At 35.2% G+C, this 7,285-nt stretch overlaps 1 pseudogene; it reads right to left on the bottom strand.

The window, feature by feature from the left end:
- Positions 1–6,484: 6,484 nt before the first annotated feature.
- On the bottom strand, positions 6,485–7,046 carry LOC131420623 (proteasome subunit alpha type-5-like; annotated as a pseudogene).
- Positions 7,047–7,285: the final 239 nt, after the last annotated feature.

The raw sequence follows: 7,285 nt of genomic DNA on the forward strand, positions 1-7,285 counted from the left end.
TTTTCTTCTCTTCAGGATACACCCAAGGATAGTGTCCAAAGGAGATCCAACTCCCCTCCACTTCTTTCCCCATCATATGCCCTTTAGAGAGGAGTGTGCTTCTAAGGCCTGGAACACCATCTGGCTGCAAAACATTTTAAGAGTTGATGAGTTTCCTTTTGTAAAGAGCAGCCCCATAAAAGAACAAGACCAGGGAACCCAGCCGTAGCCCAGAGTATAGCTTACAAATTCTCCTGAGAATGTTGACTGACTTGTGTTTTCATGCAATAAAAGACTCCAGAAGATTCTAACAGGAGCTAGTAGTTCATTAACACACGCACACACACACACACAAAGATATTTGCCCTTTGAATTCCAGACTCAGGTCATATCCATCAGAGACAAAGCCCACATTAGGTCTTTCAAGTGGCTAAAAAATAAACAAGACACCATCCCTGACCTCCAGAAACTGACAGTTAGAATATAACTCTAACCCAAGTGTTACAAAAGAGATGGATGCAGAATGTGCTATAAGAACAAAAGACAGGGAGGGAATAATTCCACACGGAGCACCCAAGAAGTTTTCTTGGGGGGGATAGAATGAATGCTGTGTGTGTACAAGGAGGATCACCCAGAAGAGCAGGCAGAGAGAATAGCTCAAGTACAGGCCCTGAGATAGGAGAGGACAGGAAGTTTGCTTATACTGGATCCTCTTGCTTACAAAAGCATTTGGTGCCATAATCTCAAGGCAAGGGAGTAATACAATCTTAGTTACTAAGCTTCTTAGCTTTTTCCTTTCCAAAAAGATAAAAATGTAATCTTTAAGCAGTAAACCTGCTACTAAGAACTCTCTAGGGTATTGGGTAGTTGAAGGGAGGGGCATATTCTGAAGAGAATCAGGACATAGGGGAGCCCAATCCACAATTTGCCAACATTGTGTAATGCTCAGGTTTCCAGTGAAAGCTAAGACATTGAGGAAGGAGACAGAAGTGCAGGCCGGAAAATTCAAATTGCATTTGAGTAAATGACCTATGAAACAGGGTGGGGCCATACCTCAGTAATGCCAGACACCCAGTAGGCGTTCAATAAATGCTTGTTGAATGAATGGCCCCTGGCTCACACATACGCTTTGCCATGATAACCTGTGCCAGGAATATTGTTAAAAATTCATTGGTTCTGTTGCCCTAAATCGGTGACTCATCCTTTGTCCTTACCACCCACTTGCAATCAGAGCACAGAAACTTCTCAGGGCTAAGCCAGAAAAAAAAATTATATATATATACATATATATATACACATATATACACATGTATTTTAAATATATACGTGATTTATCCAAGAAATAAAATGTATGTCTTCTATCAGAAATCAGGAAAAAAATATATATATACTCATATATATATACTCCTATATTCCTATATATATATATATATATATATACTCAATTCATATATATATATGAGTATATTTTCTGTTTTCTGATAGGAGTCATATGTCATATTTCTTGCATAAATCATATATATACGTGTACATATATTTAATATTTAAAGGACTTTCCAAACTGGGAGTCCCATGAATACTAAACACTGCCCTCCATTCAAGCTTTAGCTCTGTCTTGCTTTCTCAATCACAGAGAGAACAGGGAAAGCCATCAGTGCAGATAGCTATAGACCTTTTCAGCAAGGACAATTTCAAAGTGTCTAACATGGTGAGAACTATGCAGTCATTCTCCACATGTACATCTTTAAAGGTCTATATGCATAAATTAGTTTCCCATAGTGCAGCAGAGCTCTAATTATTTTTTAATTTATACAAATACATGCAATTAAAGTGCAATTAAAATGCCAGTATAATTAAAATGCAGAAAGAAGAAAATTTATAAATCTGTTCATGAATCCCCTTGATTTCCTCTTGGGTTCAATTAACGCCACTTATGATTTAAAAATCGTGAAAAATCTTATTTAGGTTAGTAAGACCATCCCATCGATTCGTGTGCCTTAGAATGGGAAGTCTCCTCTAGATCCACAGGGTGTATCTTGACGATGAATGTTGGACCAGAACTGGCCAAACAAGAGTTGCTTGACAAAGATACAGCCAAAAGAAGGGGGAAAAGATTAAGGGTGCCTGTCGTAGAGAGGAGTGAAGAATGAATGCAAAATCCAGGTCTTCCCGTATTCCTTAAATGTTGGCCGGATATATTTACATATTTCCCTAACAAGAGCTGTGACCCTCTTTATACTAATTTCTCTGTAGATGAAGACATTCTCTTACTGTGTACTGCTGAGGTGCCAGCAGTACACAATAGACGTTGTAAAAACACTGAAGATGACTTCTGCTAAAGGACTCTCTTTTTTTTTAGCCTTTTATAGATAGAAGCTTTCGTTGAGAATAAAAAATAAAATAAAACGACAAGCAGCAAGCAGTCCAGTGACGTGCTAGAAACTCAAACCTAAAAGGCTAGATTTGATTACATTATTTTTCATACAGCAAGCGTTTATTAGGCACTTCTAGGCTCTGGGTATATAAAATAACACGTGGTCCCAGTGCTCTGGGAAGCCGCGGTTTGGAGGAGAGAACAAATATGTGAAAAGCTCATTGCTATGCAATGGGATAAACGTTACAGTGGTCACATGCACTGTGGGGGCGCAGAGAAATTTGTAATAAAGAGCTCTCCAGGAAGGAGAAAATGTTTGAGCCAGGTCTGGATTAAACAGTCGTTCTCATGCCCTAGGGGGTTCATTGTCTCAGTGACTGGGACACAACTGGCATTTAGTGGGTAGAGGTCAGGGAAGCTACCGTCCTCACCCGGCGTCAGTTCCCCACACAAAGAATCGTCCTGCTTCCCACATGACATTCAAATGTCGAATGTCGTGCCAGGCATTTAGGAGCTAAAAAACCTGTTTATAATTATCTGAGCCTTGATGCTACCTCAATTTTACATATAAACCACAAAGGATATGTTTTGTTTTCTTTTGGTTTTGGCACCCTTGAAATATCCAGGAATGTTTTTTAATTTTCCAGAAATGCAACTGCCTTGTAAAACCAAGGAAAATTGCATTTTATTTTGTTCAGAACTTTATATTCTTATATAAACATATCAAGGTATATTTATTCTTCAATCTTTTGATACAGAGCAAAAAACTTTTTTTCTTCAGTGTATGTCTTTTGATAGGAGTCATACATCGTATTTCTTACATAAATGTCAAAGTATGTCTACAATTTCCAGTTTTGACTTCTTGGAACTGGAGCGAGACCAGAAGGACAATTTCTAATGAGTACGAGCCCCAAATCCCTAGTTTTTCCTCCAGTTTTTTAGAATGGTCTCTTAGTGCACATTTGCGAGAATTGCTCTAGGATATGAGAGGCTGTGCGTTGCACAGCTGCGGGAGTTCCGCCATGCAGCAGCCCTAGTGCTCACCGAGAAGTGGAATTGCTGGGTCATAGGGTTTGTGCATTTCCAATTTTGCTTGATATTACCAAACAGTTCTTCAAAGTAGACATCCTATTTATGGTCCCACCAGCAATGTTCCCACAATCTCACTACACTTGGAGTTATCAGACTGTTTAATTTTTGCAAATCTCACTAACAACAAAATATCACTTTTTATATCACTGTATATCACTGTTGTTTTAATTTAAATTTCTCAGATAACTAGAGAAGTTGGACATTTCTTATATGTTTATTGACCAGTCAGGTTCCACCCTCTGTGAATTACATATTACATTTTTTCTCCATGTTTCTCATAGTTTTTTTTTTCTGTCTTTTTCTTATTGAGTTATGAGAGTTCTTAATATACTTTGGATCCTAATCTTTATGTGCATTGCAAATATCTTCTCCTAGACGGTGGGTTGTCTTTGCAATTTTGTTTTAGATTTTAATGTAGTCAATTTTAACCAACTTTTCTTTTTTGGCTTGTATTTTTCGTATCTTATTCAACACATCTTTCCTATATCAAAGTTATAAAGCTTTTCTTCTACATGTTTTTCTTAAAGTGTTTAATATTTGCTTTTCTCATTTTGGTCCTTAATCCATCTGTGTGTGTGTATGTCTTGAGATAGAGATGTAACTTTTTTCATGTAGATATCCAGTTGTCCTAGCATCACTTTTTTAAAGAATTAACATTTTCTCAGTTATTTGTAATGCTGCAAGTGTCAATAACCAAACTCCCATGAATACTTGAGTCTATTTCTAGGTCTAATGGTCTAATTTGTCTATCCATATATCAGCACCACTCTTTTCATTACTAGAGCTTTATGATAAATCTTGATGACAGATAAGATCACTACCCCTAGTTATTTTTCTTCCTCAAAATTGTCTCAACAGTCCTTGTCCATTTACTCTTCTATGTGAGTTTCTGAATCAGATCATCAAGTTCCCTGAAAAATCCTGTTCATATTTTGATTATAATCATGTTGAATATAAGTTTTAATTGGAAGAGAATTTATCAAACCAAGTCTATTCATCTGGAAACATGATATGGTTCTTCATTCACCTAGGTCTCCTTTTTGTCTTTTAATAAAATTTATTATTTTCTTTATAGAAGTCTCAAACAACTTTTGTTGGATTTATTCTTAGATACCTTAGATTGTTTCTTGCAACTACAAATAACATATTTTAAAATTATATTTTCTAATTATTTCTTGCTGGGGTAAGGAGATCACTTCTGATGTTTTGATATTTTTGATAAATCAAACTGTATTGTTTGCCTTACTGATTAACTCTAATGATTTGTCATCTTATATTTTCTGTATAGACACTGCAAACAACGACAAATGCCAGTTGGTCTTTTTCTTCGCTTATTGTGCTGACTAGGATTTCTAATATAAAGCTGAATATGAGCAAGAATAGAAGATATCTTTGTCTTGTTCTTACCTAGAATACTTCTAAGTGTGATATTCACTATATATTTTTGTTAGATATCTTTATCCAATTAAAGAAGTTTTATTCTATTCTAGTTTGCTAAGAAATTTTACCATAAATGAATGTTGATATTTTTTCTGAAATTTTTTGAAAATATTGAGGTATTAAATGGTTGTTCTCCCTTAACATTGTAGTAAAATTTTTATATATTAAATATTCCTTTATTCCTGAACCGTATTTGACTGTTATTTGTTACAATTTTATACTCATCTCTGTTCATAGCAAGCATAACCTATAATTTCCTATTCACACACTGTCCTTTCCCAATTTTGCTATCAAAATTACACCAGCCTCAAAAAACAAGTTGGGGATCTTTCCCCCCTTCCTATGATGTTGGATACATACAAGTCTTGGGTTGACATATTTTCCTAGTAAAATGTACTTTCTTATCATCGTGTAACAATGCTCTTAATTCTTAATAACTAAAGAATAATGCTCTTAATTTTTAGAGTATTTGTTATTAACATATTTATATTACCTTTATTTTATTTAGTATGGCCTAGAATACATTTTCTGTCCTTTAATTGTAGCCCTTCTGTGTTAAGTTTTAGTTGAGTCTCTTTTAGATATTACAGATTTAAAAAAAGTCTAATCCAAGATTCTCTGCTTTTAGGTACTAAATTAGTTCATATACATTTGTTGTAATATTGAAATATTTCCATTTATTTCTACTCTATTACTTTGAAATTTTTATTAAACAAGCTTTTGATGTATTTCCCTTTTTTTTTTTTTTTTTTTCCCTTTCTTAACTTCTGTTGAATTATTTGTTTTATTCTTTATATTGGTTTGGAAGCTATACCATTAATGCTATTTTTAATGATTACTCTTGATTAAGGATTATATATATTTGATTTACCAAGTTATAAAATTAACCAGTTTATCTTCACTCCTCCCAAACAAAGCAAGAAACAGAATATTTTAACTCTGATATCTCCTTCAATCTTACAGGTTATTCTTGCCAAGTATTTAAATTCCACCTTGCTTTTACACTCTCCCCCCATTTGACTTCAACATTATTATTATAGTCTTATATAGCCTATACTTGTTTAGATTTACTCATATTTTACAAATTTCTTAGGTCACCATGGCTTTCAGTCTTCCACTCCTTCCTTTAGTTTAAATTTCCTTCTTACTACACTATACCCTTTATAAGTTCTTGTAGTGAGGCTCTGTGAGTACTAGATTCACTTCATCTTGTTTTTCTGAAAATATCTTGATCATGTCCTCACTCTTGAATGATAGTTTAGCCTGGTAATTCTAGATAACAATTATTTTCTTTCAGCATTTTGAATATATCATTCTACTGGCTTCAGACTTCAGTTGTCGATATTAAAAATTCAGCTATCTGTTTACTGGTCTTTCCTTTTGTAAGCTGACTTTTCTCTCTGGGTGCTTATAAGCCATTATATCTTTATATATCACCTCTTCACTATTCTCCCTCTTTTCTCTTTTTGGAATCCTTACTAGACCTATGTTAGACCTTCTCATTTCATCCTCAGTATTTCAAAATTCCTCTTTTATATTTTCCATTTGAAATTCATCACCTAGCTACTGTACCTAACTCTGTTATTTACATTCAACTTCTCAGCCACTGTCATTTGTGAATGGCAAGTAAAGACTTGATGCTTTATTCAGTGCTATAGACTTATGGTAAACTTTTTGAAAGGAAATCTGTGCACACTCTGAGGTAAAACCAATTGCTTAAACATTACATTGCACAAAAATCCCATATGAAACAGCTGGGGTCGTTTCTTTAAAACTTCTCCAAACAACAGTACAACCATGGGATAAGATGTAGCACCTGGAGCCTCAATCTCATCTCTAAATTGCAGAGCTACATTGGACACAGCACAGGTCAAACTCTCCACTATCTTTGTCTCATTGTAGGCAAAACCATAGTCTTGAATCTCACTATGTCTTTATCAATTAAAGTCTTAGCATCACCGTGAATCCAGTCATGGCACAACCTATATGAGGTTTTTCAATGCTGCTGGACTCCGTGAGTGGGAAAGTAACTCTCCGCTTCTCAGCAACTTCTGATGTCTGGATCCCAAGGGCTATGGAAGCAAGTTTAAAAATCTCAACAACATATTCTATTTGAAATAATATCTACACCCCTGTTGTACTCAGACCATATGAAGAACATGAAAAGGGCAGAAGAAGGCAGAAATTGCCACTTAGGGGTTCGCTAGCCAACACACCTGTACGGGCACACAATTCACGTATACTAAGCATTCCCTTCACAGCTCATCCATCTATGCTAAGCATTCCCGTCACAGCTCATCCATCAGGTTTTTTATTTTAAGGACTATAGTAGTCATTACTAGGAGTCTGATTTATTTGCAAATGTGTCTGATGTTTTCATTGTATCTTACTTTTTGTGAT

The sequence above is a fragment of the Diceros bicornis genome, chromosome 23 (genome assembly GCF_020826845.1).
Source record: "Diceros bicornis minor isolate mBicDic1 chromosome 23, mDicBic1.mat.cur, whole genome shotgun sequence".
Classification (NCBI taxonomy): domain Eukaryota; kingdom Metazoa; phylum Chordata; class Mammalia; order Perissodactyla; family Rhinocerotidae; genus Diceros; species Diceros bicornis.